At 40.9% G+C, this 16,723-nt stretch overlaps 1 protein-coding gene and 1 long non-coding RNA gene across 2 annotated transcripts in view; one reads left to right on the plus strand and one right to left on the minus strand.

The window, feature by feature from the left end:
• LOC131130709 (transcriptional enhancer factor TEF-1-like) overlaps window positions 1-12,989 on the minus strand; it is a 42,317-nt gene extending 29,328 nt beyond the window's left edge. The window contains exon 1 of the mRNA XM_058074558.2: window positions 12,714-12,989. The gene's annotated coding sequence lies outside the window, so the exon portion shown is untranslated. The remainder of the gene's footprint in view (window positions 1-12,713) is intronic.
• LOC131130712 (uncharacterized) overlaps window positions 12,275-16,723 on the plus strand; it is a 37,428-nt gene continuing 32,979 nt past the window's right edge. The window contains exon 1 of the long non-coding RNA XR_013630258.1: window positions 12,275-12,390. This is a non-coding gene — a long non-coding RNA (uncharacterized LOC131130712). The remainder of the gene's footprint in view (window positions 12,391-16,723) is intronic.

Consider the following 16,723-nt stretch of genomic DNA (forward strand, 5'->3'; position numbering starts at 1 on the left):
GAATATGGACTTGCTCATCATAACAGACGTCAGGGGTGAGTCGGTGAAGGGGACGAAAATAGTTTTCATGAGATGCTCACATGAGAGGGGCCCAGTAACAGATGGATGCTGGAGAGAAACATTAGTCACACCACAATCAACTCCGACTACTGGGCTCCGTAACCCTGAGTTACCCCTCCTTCCTTGCGCGGTGTGTATGCCGTCAGGCAGGCCCAGGCCACTCCAGCCAGGACAGCAGGCTCCGTGGTGTCAGTGCCAACCCTTCAGAACACACACAGGGCATCCAGCCACAATCCTCCAGCTGCTTTTGGACCCACATGATCCCCCTTGGTGTTTCTTTTCCTTCCTTGTGTGCTACTTTCTTGCAGCATCCCGACACGCCAACTCCATGTGTGTGTGTGTGTGCGTGTAATAGACATCGCTTAAACCCTCCACGGTCTCAAAAGCAAGCCAATGTTGTTTAAACTATGTGAAATCGGGCTTGTTTGCTCCTCACCGGAGGGTATAAACATATGAATTGTAGTGGGGGGTCTTAGTTGGTACTTGTATTATCACAAGCGAGTTGTTTCCCTCCACTAATTCTTTTTATTGGGCCATTCGATGGCATTTGTTTTAACTGATTCCAACATTTACACACACACACACACACACACACACACTATGAAGACAGATTTTCCCATAATCCACAAAGCAAACATTGTTCTACTTTTGACATGCTTTAGGATAAAACCGAATTATCCTGCATATGTACTATTCTGTCCATATTCAAATCAAGGACACAATTATCTTCATTTTTACTGTGACTGAATATTTCAGTATGTGAGGTAGGTCAGGTGAACTTTCATTTCTCACATATAAAGAGTAGCAGCCTTCCTAACAGACTTGCAAGGCTTAACTGCACCACTGCAGCTCATATTATGTATTTTTATTTTAACTGATTTATTGGAGAATATTATCCTTGTCAAAAGCTAGTGTAGCTTCTGTCCCTGAACTTTATATTTGTCTCTATGGGAACACATAATGTAAATTTCTCCATTTTCTACAGCATGTCTATTTTATTTCTTGAGACATTGTATGAAAAGTTTACAAGGATGAAACAGTTACAATATTGCAATTAAATGGTCAATCAAAACATAAATGCATCATTGTTAAAATTTCGTCTTTGGTTGTGACACACTTTTAATTTAATTGACACTACTGTGGAGGAGAGAGGAATAATGTGGCGAAAGTAACTCATGAGGTACCAGTTGCCCCTAAACACTTTTAAATGAGCTCTCCAAAGGCTTTATTCATTTATTATCAACTCCTATATACATAAAATTAGAAAGTGGGTTTCGGCAATAGTCTAGAAGTCCTCAGTAGCACTTGGGAGTGTGACCAATCACAGCGGAGTGAACGTGCTCGGACACACTCACAATGCCCCAGGCACTATAAGTCACTTAAAGCCTTATAATCAGTTCCAAAATCTGTCTAATTTTTTAAAAGTTTAAAAAAATATCGATATATCGTCCAGCTATACTGCCTTGTTAGCTGCCTCACAACGCACAGAAAAGAGACACGTATTCATGCCTTGCCTCAGAATTGTAGATAAAAGGCCAAAATTCCTAAAAGGGTTGCTTTCCTTTAAGGTAACTTGAGGCTAACTGCAATTTGCACCCCCCCCCCCTTGTTATGGGTCAGACAGCAGCCATTAGCAATGGACATAAAACACATTATAAACCACACACTGAAAGAAGAAAATGTGTTGTTGCTGCTTGTAGTCTTGCATCAACACTACATCATTGGAAGGTGTGTGAAGTAAGAACAGGGTCATATGATGACATATGTCCTGGAAAACTGAAAGCGGAGAAGCCAAAATACAGGTAGTGTTCGGACTATTTTGTGCTATATAACGATTGTCTTGAAGGCATGGTAGTCGAGTAGTTAGTGCGCAGACCTCACAGCTAGGAGACCAGGGTTCAATTCCACCCTCGGCCATCTCTGTGTGGAGTTTGCATGTTCTCCCCGTGCATGCGTGGGTTTTTTCCGGGTACTCTGGTTTCCTCCCACATTCCAAAGACATGCTAGGTTAATTGGCGACTCCAAATTGTCCATAGGTATGAATGAACTACATTTGAAACACTTATATGCTAGGACTACGTTAAAAACACATAGCATTTCAGTATGTGGAATCAAACCATGGAATGGATTGAGTAAGACCCTCAAACAATGCACAACGATGAGCCAATTCAAGAAACAATACAGCAGTTGATGTTTGCTAAATACAAGGATGAAGAGTCTTGAACCAGTCATGATGTGCTATATATATCACTATATTGACACTTACTATGGTACACATTATGTCATTGGATGGTCATATCACCTCCTACTTCAGTACGAGGTACATTATTAAAAACAAAACAAAAAAACACTTAAACTGTATTATGGAAAGCAGGAAGTGAACAAATGAAACAGTTACTGATTGTAAAAGTACCAGATGGAGGGGTAGGATTTAATAAGCTTTGCTTCTTCCTACTCCTTTTGGACATGTGGAACTGTGAACTGATTATGTGATGCATTCAATTGTAATCTGATGCATGTTCAAATGAAATAAAACCATGACCATTACCATTACCATTACCAAATAGTTAGGATTTTGGAGAAACCCTTTTCATAGTAAAGATGTACTAACTTCCAAGTAGAAACCAACTCCATATTTCTTAAATTTAACTGCCGGATGTCGTGGGCTGTGCTTAACAATATTTTTCCAATTACACAGTAGTTGCGTATATTTTGTTTTCAACAAAAGCAATTTTATATAGCAATTTTTTTCATCCTCTATGTCAGTGCTAGCCTGAACTTGTGAGGGAGATGTTTATTGGTGGTGTAGAGGCTTAGACTCATAGCATACACTCATTATTCCACTATGTTTTCGTTAGCTTTGAAACATGCACCCATGGCAATTTCTCCAAGCCTTCACACTGATGAAGGACATTTTGTTGGAAAAATGTGGCGGGAAGTTTTAACTTTTTTTCTCTGCTCAACATCAAGAGTTTTGCGGAGTCATGGGAAGCCATTATCTGGCCGTTTCCTAATGGGTGGAGTGGAGGTGAACATGATGTCTCTCACACAGATCCTCGCATGTACACACACACACACACACACACACACACAGGCCAATATCTTTCTGCAGATGAACGGGAGGCCAGGGGTGGTATACCAACACCATTTAATAAGTGTGAATTTAGGACTGTTGACGAGTGTATGTGTGTGTCTGTGTGTGTATATAGAATATTTTATAGCTCCATAACTACAACAGCGGCTGCACGGCTAGGAGACCCGAGTTCAATTCCACCCTCGGCCATCTCTGTGTGGAGTTTGCATGTTCTCCCCGTGCATGCGTGTGTTTTCTCCGGGGACTCCGGCTTCCTCCCACATTCCAAAAACATGCTAGGTTAATTGGCGACTCCAAATTGTCCATAGGTATGAATGTGAGTGTGAATGGTTGTTTGACTATATGTGCCCTGTGATAAGCGGTAGAAAATGAATGAATGAATGAATGAATGAACTACAAGAGCATCTATATTGGGGTGGCGGACATGTGCTTCTTTGTCTGTTTTCATGCGGCTCTTGAAGGCATGAAATCATCTAAAAGTTTAGTTTGTGACAGTAATTACGTGGTATTAGTATTTTTGTTAGCATGGACATTGAATGAAAATAGCTCAAAGTTGGATGTCGATGTTTCGAGAAAATAATTCGCTCTTAAAACGTCGGGGATAAAAAAAATGCACAGTTTACCAGAGTGGGAAAGCTCAACGCAAATGGCAAGCCACTCTGCCTTTTGTGTCAGACGCCTTTATCGCATTTCAAAGCTCTAAATCTTCAGTGACACTTCAGCTCACTCCACACCAGCATTGAAGTGGAATTTACAATAAATCTGGCTGAGCAAAGGTATGTATGTAAGGAGGGAATGATGTCCATGTGTATGATGCGGCTCTTTGCAGCAACACAGTCAAAAATGTGGCTCTTCATCTCTGACTGGTTGACTTCCACTGATCTATACAGTCGCCCCTAACCACTTCCAGGCTCTATTAGTATGTTACATTCAAAAGGACCTATTATGCTCATTTTAAGTGCCTTGTATTGAGTATAGAGCAGCTACACACGATAACCCGCAGAGAAAGCTTTCTAGATCTTCCAGATTCTGCACCTCTTTCTGCAGTGTTTCCATGGACTTCCTGCTTCTAACCCATACGGTCTGTTTAATTTATTCCACCTTCAGCTTTCCTCTAGGTACTCCCACTCCGCTGGAATTGGTCACACTCCCAAGCGCTCCTGAGGACTTCCGGATACATACTGTAGGTCTATGTTTACTGTGTGCAGGCCATATAAGGGAGTCCGAATTGCGTCAACATCAGTCAATGATATTCATTCATTTATTCATTAATTTTCTAACGCTTATCCTAATGAGGGTTGCGGGGGTGCTGGAGCCTATCCCAGCTGTCTTCGGGTGAGAGGCGGGGTACACCCTGGACTGGTCGCCAGCCAATCACAGGGCACATATAGACAAACAACCATTCTTTTTGGAAAGTGGGAGGAACCAGTGTCCCCGCAGAGATGCCTGAGGGTGGAATCGAACTCAGGTTTCCTATCTGTGTGGCCTGCGCGCTAATCACTTGTGCAGGCCAGTCAATGATGTATTGCATCAATAAATGTGAGGATTTTTGCATAATTGACTGACTTTTTATTTGTCATCACTAACATACACACTATGCTGGTAAAATAACTGTAGAAGGTAAAAAAAAAAATTTGGGAAAAAATCTAAAATATTTCATAGAGCATCCCCATCTTTAGCCTCCAGAAGATGCTATATGATTTCCTTCCTATCTCATACGCCTGAGACTCTTCTGTCTTTCCTCACGTTTCAACCAGGTTGTGAGGTTTTGAGCCTCAATGTTCTTGTGTATTATTGCCATGAGGCATTCCGTTGCTAGGTAATTGCTTGAAAATTCACCTCGTTAGCGATGATTAGCTTGGCTTGCTAACAGCTAGTAGCAATTTTGCTCTTTCCCCCCCCATGAATCAGTACCTCATTACAGATGGTTTTCAGTCCGAGTGTATCAGCAAGCAAATCTGTGATTGTGATCGAGACCTAAGGTCAGTAAAAGCATCCATACTGGATTTTTTTATGTAGTACGGTTTTGCAATTTAATGAAAATACTAGTTTATGTTTGTTGCTTTGAAAAGAGTTTTTTTTTTTACAGTATTTGAATTCTAGTAGCTTTTAACAAAGTGAAAACAACATCAGCAACAAGTGATGCTTCTACTTGGGATTCTGTCAAGTGTTTATCTTCCCTGCAGCACAAGAAGTCCTTTGTCAGGTGGGCATTGTGAACCGCAGCGTTGAATAACCCTGTCATTACCACACAAACGAGGGCCTACAGTTATGAGAGATGCCCCCGTGCAACATCTGCCGAGCCATTTTACCGTTTGACGCCCCTGCACAACCTACAGCTCCATTGTCCTATGAAAGGAAAAACGTTCCACCTTTCAATATCCCATGTTTTGGTTCTCTTGTGCAAATTCCGAACCGGTAATTTTGTGGCGAGACGAGGCCTTTGAAGACCACTAACAACCTAGGATCATCCTGCGTCTGGACAAACAGCCGACTATTCTCTACTGGTGGTTTAAACTGGACATTTTCCTTTCACCAGTTGGACATAGAGACGACACTCAGTAGTCTGGAAGGAATCAAACAACAGAGTAAGCTATTGCTGAGCTCGCACGGGCTCTATCATGGAAGCTCCTCCAGCTGGGAAAGTAAGCAAAATGGAGCTGAAATCCCTACTTCCTGTTCGCCTCCTACTGGGCTCAGGAAACAAGAGGTTGATTCAGGCGTCCCAGTGAGGAGTTAGTCACGCACATTCGTTTCATCTGCTGTTTGGAAGTTAGCAAAGCAACTGACTCGGGGCAATGTTAAGGCAGATAATGATTTAAATCCACAATGATTGAATAAATATGTACCTTGTCTAATTGTCAAAACGAAAAGAGGTACTCCTATTTTCTGTTAAATGTTAAATTGACAGCAATTATTGAGCAGTTAATTAAGTTGTAGTCTTAAATCGGTTAGTCATAATAGCTCATTTGTTTAGCTATATCAAGTGCTATATTCACTTAATAAGCACAACAGTCATTTCAACTTTAATAATATCAGAAAATCAGTAAATCATACTTAGGATAAGTCATTAATTATTAAAATAAAGCTCCAGAAGCTTTGAATCGTCAGTGACTTCGGCACCAATAGATCATACAAAGCAAACAGCCGACATAATAGCATTACAGATTACACACACGCACATAAATCATAAATAAACGTGGAGAATTCTTAAGAGGCGATGGCCAATTGATCTGTGGCGGTCAAAATTAATGACTTGTGTTAATTAATGTAAAAAAGTTTGTAAATTTTCAGTAAACTGTGTCTGCATTCAAAGTGTTCCACTACCTTGATTGTTATTATGTCATTTCCAGCAAGACAGTATTTTTTTTTTCCCTTTGAATCTGCCTCCGTGAATGCACCAATTAACATCCAATCAGGTTTAAGGACAAACAATGAATGTGTGGATTACATTTCTGTGCACTGACTAAATCCTGAATGCTACGTGAGAACTCTTGTTCTGCAGACGTCGGCTCGTTTGCATATACAGCTTCAATTTTACCGACATTGTGTATTTCATATTCCAGGTATTCCTCAAACAACACGTTTTTGATATCATGCCATTCACAGTTTTAACTTACCTTTTATACATTTTAAGAATTTTTTGTTTTTGTGTTACTACCCCAACCTTCCATAAGTGGGTCAAAAATGACCCAGTTAGGTTGTTTTCTTGAAATATCTTTGTAATTAAATTTTTTTATTATTTCATATTCCAGGTATTCCTAAAAAAACATGTTTTTGATATCATGCCATTCACATTTTTAACTTACATTTTAAACATTTTAAGAAATTTTTGTTTTTGTGTTACTACCCCAACCTTCCATAAGTGGGTCAAAAATGACCCGTATGCATTTTGTATGGAATCCAATAGGAACCTTTGATTCTTATCAACTCCTAAATATAATACTAAATATCATACAAGTGATTATTCCTAACCAAAATGGCAAAATTGGCATAAAAACGCATTGATTCTAGTATGGGTCATTTTTGACCCACTAATGGAAGAGTGTAGGGTCCTGTCACTCATGCATCTAAGGGTTAAGAGAGGTGTCTGATCCTCCATAGCTCCAATGATTGCTAGATCAAAGTGTATACATGTATGAGGGAACTAGTTTCCAAATGCATAATCTATGTATTTTAATCAGCTTTTTAAAAAGTTGAACACAATCCAATTTTTTTTGCAGCCAAATTTATGCAATCATAAATGTATTGAGTGTCTTTTGTGCAAAATCATCCAAAAGATGCCAGCGTTGATATTGTGAAACTCGATTTTCCAAAGGGAGCCTAACAGAGGTGCATTGTGGGTCAAATTTCATTAGTGGCCATTGGAGACAGACTGAAAGACAGACGACTTACAGCAGAGGAGTGACAGGCTGCCGGAGCAGTCAAGACAAGCCAGTACAGGCTCCGCTGGCCTCTTAGAGCCACAAACCACCCCCACCCCTTATCCCACCCAACCCTGGAGGATGCCTATTGTTCCCCCCTTCTCCTAAACAAAGCCTGCCAACCTCCCACACCATAACCCACCCTCTCTTTACTCCCCCCCCCCCCCCCCCCCCCCGCACCTACTCCGGTTGCCCCTTGGTCCCCTTCAGAACTCAGCCCTCACTCTTTCAACATTGTTACTCTAATAAGCTGGCTTTGCTGCTGTTTAAATTAAATTTTATATGCACTTCTGTTTTAAAATACAGTATTTATCCTCTTTCAAACCAGCAACCACAATGACAGCATACAAGGAGGCTCTTCCTGGAAAGCATAGCAAGAAAACTATTATATTTTTCAAGTAAACAAGGTGATCATCCCAGATTTAAAGAGGTTCTTTTTTTTTTTTTTTTAAATAAAGAGTCTCTAATTGGCACATCAGGGAACACCAGAGAGCACTTTGCTGCCAGAAATGTTAATACCCAGATTTACTGTATCACCTGTTGATTTGTGCTGACACAGAGCCGCACTGGGCACTAATTGAAAATGATTCCGCTCTAAGAGGGAGCTTTTAAAAAAGCAGGGCGGAATAAATCTGACGTCTTTAGAAGAAAATTGCAGAAGTCTGGATGCCAGATTTTTGTCCTTGTGTCAAGCAATGAGACGACAGATGACACAAAAGGGAGGAAGGCGGCGAGCAGCTTGGAGCGAGCGACTCCACCATACTGACACCACATTGGTTTGGTACATGAACACACACACACACACATAGAAGTACACACAGCGGTTGTGACTTGAGCACACAGCACACAGAGGCCATATGGTGCGTCCTCATCCACTGGCGCCTGTTGCTGCTGCAACAATAGACCTGCCTGGCCAGGACAGCAAGTGGCTAACACACACACACACACACACACATACACACACACACCAAATGGTCGTTAGTCAGCCGGTCTGCATTGCTTAGTCCCGAAACAAACGCCTGGATTTGCATTCTGCGCCTCCCTTTATCGTCCTCCTCCCCTCTCTCGTACGCACACACACACACACACACTTCCATAGTCTACAGGTGCACACTGCACTCAAAACAGATGTCAACGGACTAAAGAGGGAGAGGAGAAGGGGGGGTGCGGGGTGCACGAGGGGAGGCTGTTTGCCCAGGGTGATGAAAAGCTTTGTAAACTCCCAAGCCTGGATGCAGCAAAGACAATGACAGCATGCACACAATTACACTTTCATAACTAATGTATCAATTATTAGGGCACAGGGGATAAAAATGGTCCGTTGTTTATAAGTCATTGTTTGTACAAGTAAAGACCAAATGAAGTATTCCCATTAATGGGAATGTGTATCGTAATTTATTAACCAATGAAATGATTGCATTTTACGCATTCTGTCAATTGTGTTGTATTGTTTGCGTCTTGAAGCCATGAAGGTACAATTTAATGGATTACTTGGCTGCAACCAGCAGAGGCTATTAGCCTATTCGTCAAAAAATATGCATACTTCAGCAAATTTAACATATTTCTGGCCAAAATCAAGCACAAAAATCTTGCAGTTAACAACAATACAAAAATAAGACATTCAGAAGATGCATTCATTTTTGATATGTAGTATTCCACACTAGTCACTCTGTGTCAGTAATGTTATTTTCTGTCTATTGTGAATATTATATTGGGTAATATGAGTGTAAATGTGACTATAGGGGTGTTATTTCTTCCCGAGAGGGCTCTAATTGTAGCAAACAGTATTTAGAAGATCATAAACAGGTTTTCCATTAACTATGAGAATCTTCCATTTATGCCCTGTGATTGGCTGGCAACCAGTCCAGGGTGTACCACGCCTGAAGACAGCTGGGATAGGCTCCAGCACCCCCCATGACCCTCGTGAGGAAAAGTGGTAGAAAATGAATGAATGAAGCAAATTTAACGTATTTCTGGCCAAAACCGAACATAAAATTAGCTCAATTAACTACAATACAAAAATAAGACATTCAGAAGATGCATTCATTTTTGATATGTAGTATTCCACACTAGTCACTAGGTGTCAGTAATGTTACATCTCCATTGTAGGAAAGTACTCTTTTCTATTCCAACATGTATGAGTCTACGTTATGTATTATTTAGGTCTTAACCACTATATTTGTTGTCTTTTGTGAATATTATATTGGGTAATATGAGTGTAAAGGTGACTATAGGGGTGTTATTTTTTCCCAAGAGGGCTCTAATTATAGCAAACAGTATTTAGAAGATCATAAACAGGTTTTCTATTAACTATGAAAATCTTCCATTTATGTCCTTTGATTAGCTGGCGACCAGTCCAGGGTGTACCACGCCTCCCGCCTGAAGACAGCTGGGATAGGCTCCAGCACCCCCCGCGACCCTCGTGAGGATAAGCGGTAGAAAATGAATGAATTGAACTTCCATTTATAAATAAGGAATCCTAATTTGGGGAAATTCACTTATGGCCAGGCTTGCATAACTATCATGTTGAGTATGATATCATGTATGATATGAGTATCGTCTTTTTTTTTTCTTAGTGGTAGTTTTTTCTCTGATAAAATAAAAAATAAATCAATTCAAACAATAACTATCAAAAATGGTGTGCATTCAAGCTATATCAATATAGTCTATGATATATATCAATATATTCTATGCAAGCTATCTTAGCTTTGTGTTACAAACTAGTGTAATATCAAATAATATATGTCATTAATAATGACTTAGTTTTACTAACAAACTATGATTAGGGCCAATAATAAGGTCTGATTTCTTCTGTAGTCTTGTCGATCCGATTCCAGTGCTTTTTAAAAAAAAAATAATAAGCTTTTGTTACAAATGTGAATTTATAGATTTGAATATGGCTCTTCAAATTGGTAAAAATAATGCAACCAAAGTATTGCTGTTGCTGAATTTACTTTTTGATTACACAGCATGACAAACAATATTTTTTGACTTTTGTAACAAATGTCTGCGAGTCAGGTCCCTCATCCAATAAATGATAAAATTGGAAAATACTTTTAGGGTCGGACTAATCATTTAAGATGATTATTTATTGTTTGTGGTATGGCTTTTTTTAATTAAAAAAATAGTAATTTATTGACCATGGTATTAAACATGGCACAACTGCCCGGGCACAGTGAGGGGGAACTACCGCTGTACCTACGGAGCGCAAAGTGAAACTAACTTCACCACGGTACATTGCGGACAATTCTCCATGGTCTTGTTGCGTTTTCTTCTTCTTGCAGGTAGCGGGAGTCGAGTGGCAACCAGATTTGAGGCGCATTACCATACCGAGCAAGTTAGTGCGTAGACCTTTGTTACCAACGTAATATGGCAACCGGAGCAGCCCAATCTCGTGGGGGAAGCCATCTTCAAAAATACAGCGGATTCCTGAAGATCGGCCCAGGACATCCCTAATTTTTAACATGTTTTTTTATATTTTGCAATATATATTTTTTTTTATATATATTTTGCAGCATTGCTTGGAGCGTTTGGATGTTCCTGTGCATATGATCAGTCACAGTAAAAATAGCCCCTTTGCCACATTTTGGACACCCCTGATCACACATGAAGGCATCTTTTTCTCGAATGTGAAGCACAAAAACATCTCTTTCATCATCATATCATGATCAGTTACACATATCACAGTCATATCATCTTTTTTTTCACACTAGCGCCTCTGAATCGCAAGAGGTTGGCAGTGGTCATTTCAGCTTGTTTATCTACTGTAGTATGTAGGGGGAAAGGATGCTACATGCTAATAGCTGTCACTTGCAGAAGGCATCAGTCTAACAGATTTACATTGACTTTCTGCAGGACTTCTGTGTTGTTGTCATGTGTGTTTCAATGACATCTGCTTTGGTCCTCAGAGTGTGGGGGGTGTGGACATCACCATTGTGATGGATTGCTTTGACCACTTTTATACACATTTTTTACTTAATGTACAATTAAAAAGGTTTTTTTATGTTGTTATCTACCGCTATGTTTACTATCACTAACGACACACATTTTGGGGTTACAATAACGCCTTTTTAATACATTTTTACTCATGGGGTCTTGTCAAATACAGTATAAAAAGTGTCGTCTTCAAGAACAGTTATGTTTTTATTGTATCCATACACTTTATGAATGAGGGAACTAGTTTCCATCCACATCATCATTGTGATGGATTGCTTTGACTATTTTTATACATGTCCTGCTACAAAATTGAATATTTAATAATATAATATAACGACACACGTTTTGGGGTTACAATATGCCTCTTTAATACATTTCTACTCACCGGGGTCATGTCAGTATAAAAAGTATGTTTTTATTGTATCCATACACTTTATGAATGAGAGAACTGGTTTCCATTCATAAACTAGGTATTTTTATTCCCAACTTGAAAAAGTCAAACACTATTGAAGGTGTTTATGTGTGTTTTAAACACAACTCATTTAATTAGTGCATGTAAGTAAGCGTATGGAAGAACATTGTGCTGTAACATGTACTGTAGCTTTAAGGGGATAACTTTATGTGTACAATATGTCGACAAGATGACGGGCCAATTTGCATATCGGTGTTTCACCCTTCAGGTCTTTCTTGTATAATAGTGTGTAATGTTTACGTGTGTGTGTGTGTGTGTGTTGGCTATGGCCTATGTGGAGTGCTTGAGGCCTGCCTGCCTTCCACCCTCCTCCCTCCCTACCTCCCAGCCTGCCTGCCTGCCTACAGAGGAAGAGAAAAGCCGCCGATGCAACAAGTCCTCCATTGACTCCGCTTTGTTAAGCGGTATGTATGTTTTCATGCACTCTGCTTCTTCCGTCAATCAATCAGGATAACGCAAACGGATCAGGAAACAGCATTTCCATTTTTGGTTGGAAAATGGTTTCTTTTCACGGTATCGTTCAACTAAAAGTGTAACGACAATCACTTATTGTTGTTGGTATTGTTATTTATACACGAAACACTAACGTTAATAGTCTATATTCATTTTCATTTGGACGAAAGTGTTTAAAAGCGGTAGTTAGTTAGCACTTAAAGGTAAAGCGTCCGGCGGTTTTACAAGCGAAAGAGAAGGAAAAGGGGGGGTTGTTCCTGTTGGGAGAACTTACCTCGATTCATTCGCTTCTTTCTCGCTTAATTCCCACACTTTGGCGCCCACATGAGCCCTCGTGACATGTGGAAGTCTTCCGGCAACTGGAGAGTGTCCACTCGGCTTTGGTTTTGATGGAGGACAGGACGCGCTGAGTGAGTAAAATACCCCGCTCTCTCCAAGGATGCGAAATATGCGCGGAATGGGAGCAGGAATGAAATGAACGCGGTGGACTGAGTTGAACGGGGCGGGGTGACTGGCGTCACCCTGGATGGATGAAATGGAGTGAGAGATGGGAGGATGGGTGGCAGAAAAGAAAGAGCTGAGCTGGGGGGGAAGGGGAAGGGGGCCAGGCTGACTGGAGTGGAGCCTCACGGCAACAAAAGGAAAAAGAGTGCAAACTCTTTTCTATAGGGAAAGAAAATAACTGCTAGCAGCTGACGGCAAATACACGCCGTTTAAGCACAAAAACACCGGAGAGTTGAAAATGAAACGTCGTGTGTATTTAGTCAGCCATTAAACTTAAAAGTAACAAAAAAAAAACACACAAAAATGTCAGTTTGTAATAGTGTTTTTAGCTATGCTGTATTGGCTGTGATAACATTCATTTTTATTTGCACTTTAAATTAAGGCTCACGGTGGTTGTGTGGTTAGCGCGCAGACCTCACAGCTAGGAGACTAGGGTTCAATTCCACCCTCGGCCATCTCTGTGTGGAGTTTGCATGTTCTCCCCGTGCATGCGTGGGTTTTTTCCGGGTACTCCGGTTTCCTCCCACATTCCAAAAACATGCTAGGTTAATTGGCGACTCCAAATTGTCCATAGGTATGAATGTGAGTGTGAATGGTTGTTTGTCTATATGTGCCCTGTGATTGGCTGGCGACCAGTCCAGGGTGTACCCCGCCTCTCGCCCCAAAGACAGCTGGGATAGGCTCCAGCACTCTCCGCGACCCTCGTGAGGAAAAGCGGTAGAAAATGAATGAATGGAAGCCATTTTCAATGCTGTTGTTATGTGGATAAGACGCTGAAACGGTAAAATACTTTGCCCTTTTGACCTGAGAATATTTCCGTGTTGATAGCCCCTTTATAGAGTGCCAATCATTACATCATATCCTGCGCTATTCCTGCTTTGAGCACGTAAACTACATCCCATGTATTAGTTGTGTTTGTCATCAACTAACAATTGCGGTTTGACAAAGTTTAGCTCCCAAAGTTATCTATCATTGAATAAGGTGTCCATATTTTTATACTTTACACGGCAATGAGGTACTGAAATGATACTTAAATGTGTACTCAAAGATGTGTTATATATATTTATAGTATGCCTCCTTTGTATGAATTCATTCATTAATTTTCTACCGCTTATACTCACGAATGTCGCAAGAGTGCTGGAGCCTATCCCAGCTGTCTTCGGGTGAGAGGCGGGGTACAACCTGGACTGGTCGCCAGCCAATCACAGGGCATATATAGACAAACAACCATTCACACTCACATTCATACCTATGGACAATTTGGAGTCGCCAATTAACCTAGCATGTTTTTGGAATGTGGGAGGAAACCGGAGTACCCGGAGAAAACCCACGCATGCACGGGGAGAACATGCAAACTCCACACAGAGACGGCCAAGAGTGGAATCGAACTCAGGTCTCCTAGCTGTGTGGCCTGCTTGCTAACCACTCGACTACCATGCAGCTGTGATATTAACCTATAAAGTATACATTTACCACATTATGTATTCTAATACAATCAGATTGTATTATAAATGTATGCATTCCATCTGGTGTGTACATTATGTTCAACTGCTACACAGCCTGCCAGTTACTGTAAAGAACTTACAATGAAATAAGTACTTATTTCTGTGCGGTGTGTCTATATGCGGCCCCAAACCACAGCAGGGAACCACTGCCCTAACCAGAAAATATTTTGTCTGTCTGTCACATCTTTGAATGCAGCAAGCAGCCGCTGCATAAAGGAGTTGTTGTTTACTACTAAGCCCTGCCTATCTCAGGTTTCATCCCCTCAGGCAAGGCTGGACTGTCATCTCCCTATAGGGAGTGGCTGTGACAGAAAACAAACACAGATATGCCAGGGTCACAGCCTGGAACACCCACTGAAACCCTACACCACGGCATACGTACGACACACAGCACAGCAGCAGGCACACTATTGCATTCCGTACTGCGCTGTTTGGAAGAAATATTCCCGCTTACACACATACCCGCATACAGCTGAGCCACACGTGCACACATGTGTGTGGTGACACGTGCATCTCCTATTCCTTGACTCATAGCCACGCGGACACAAAGCAGGCCACTAAGATTCAGCACAGTGACCTTAAGGTCACCGGTTTGACCTTAAATCTGACCTCACCTGGTTACTTAATGTTTTAGTAGCAAACTTAACAAAACCTCAAAGCATAAACTGTTCATTGGAAAAGCAAAATGAAAGTGAAGGTTATTGCAGGCCTGCCAACATGTAAGAATTTGTTGTAGTGACTCTTGAACGCTTCACTGCTGTCCATTTTGTTGCATTTGGTATCAGTTTCTGGACACTTCTATTTAATCCAGGGGTGGGCAAACTACGGCCCGGGGGCCCACACGAGGCCCAACAAGTGTTTGAATCCGGCCCGCCAGTTGCTTTCTATGTATTTCAACTTTTAACATACAAACTGGCAACATGACTTGCAAGTCGGATGCAAGTCTTCATTCATTCATTCATTCATTCATTCATTCATTTTCTACCGCTTTTCCTCACGAGGGTCGCGGGGGTGCTGGAGCCTATCCCAGCAGTCTTCGGGCGAGAGGCGGGGAACACCCTGGACTGGTCGCCAGCCAATCACAGGGCACATATAGACAAACAACCATTCACACAAAGTGTTCAGAAAATTAGAAAGTGGGTTCCGGCAGTAGTCTGGAAGTCCTCAGTAGCACTCGGGAGTTTGACCAATCACAGCGGAGTGAGTGGGTTTGCCCGGAGATGGGCCGTAGGTGGAATAAATTAAAACAGACCATTTTGGAAAACAAAGGAAACACAGCGTGAATAGGTGCAGATTCTGAAAGATCTAGAAACCTTTCTGTGTGCATTACCATGTGTAAGAATACATTTATAAAGAAACACTAGTGAAGTCAACATTGGCAGGAAGTACAGTAACTATACTATAATGTAAAACTATAATTATTATCTGTACATTTTTTTTGTTTACATACATTTTGAGCTTTTTGGAACTAATTAATGACAAAAAACGAGTTACCACGGTGATTAATACAAGTAGACACGCAAACTGACACAAATTTGATTCATGCTTTGTTGATACTTCAAGAACGCTGGATGCATCTGCAAATGAAAGATAAGTCATTAAAAAAAGCTCTTGAGATCATAAATTAATCAAGCTTTCATATTTAACAGAATGTTGGAAACTGGAGGAGAAATAAACTGGAAAAAGTAAGGCATTCATGAGCGCTGTGGAGTCGTGTTCTTGTACTTCACTAAAACCTTGAGCTCTAGGACTGTGGAGGGCTTTATTATGTAGGATTATAACCTTCACTTAAGCACTTAGACATGTACCGTCCATGTACGTGTATTATACAAAATTCAGGGTAATTGTATTTGTCATAGTTGCGGCTGTAGTCTTGTCCTTCCAGAGGTAATGAAACATTTTTAGTATTAGCACACTTACGACTTTTTTATTCTCTGCACATTTCATCAGTTGCATGCAGTAATCATGGATGGTTTCATTGAAGAATTCCTTACAGGTTCAATAGCAGCCTAAGCCTCAAGGTCAAGTACAGCTTACCTGAGGACCTCAATTGTATACGTATGTATGTTACTATGCGAGACCTTTTGGGCGGAATGCAGGCATCAAAATGAGCCATATGAAACTGACAATAGTGAGATAATGAAGAGCTGCTGAATGCTCCATTAAGAAGCCTTCAGTTTGCTGTTGTTTACCAGCTGCAGTCCCGACGCTTACTTGTGGTCATCTGCAACTGTCAGAAAATTCTGGTAAATTATTACATAAGTATGTCAAATTT

The sequence above is a fragment of the Doryrhamphus excisus genome, linkage group LG1 (genome assembly GCF_037039965.1).
Source record: "Doryrhamphus excisus strain RoL-2023G ecotype Guam linkage group LG1, RoL_Dexc_Guam_v1.1, whole genome shotgun sequence".
Lineage (NCBI taxonomy): Eukaryota > Metazoa > Chordata > Actinopteri > Syngnathiformes > Syngnathidae > Doryrhamphus > Doryrhamphus excisus.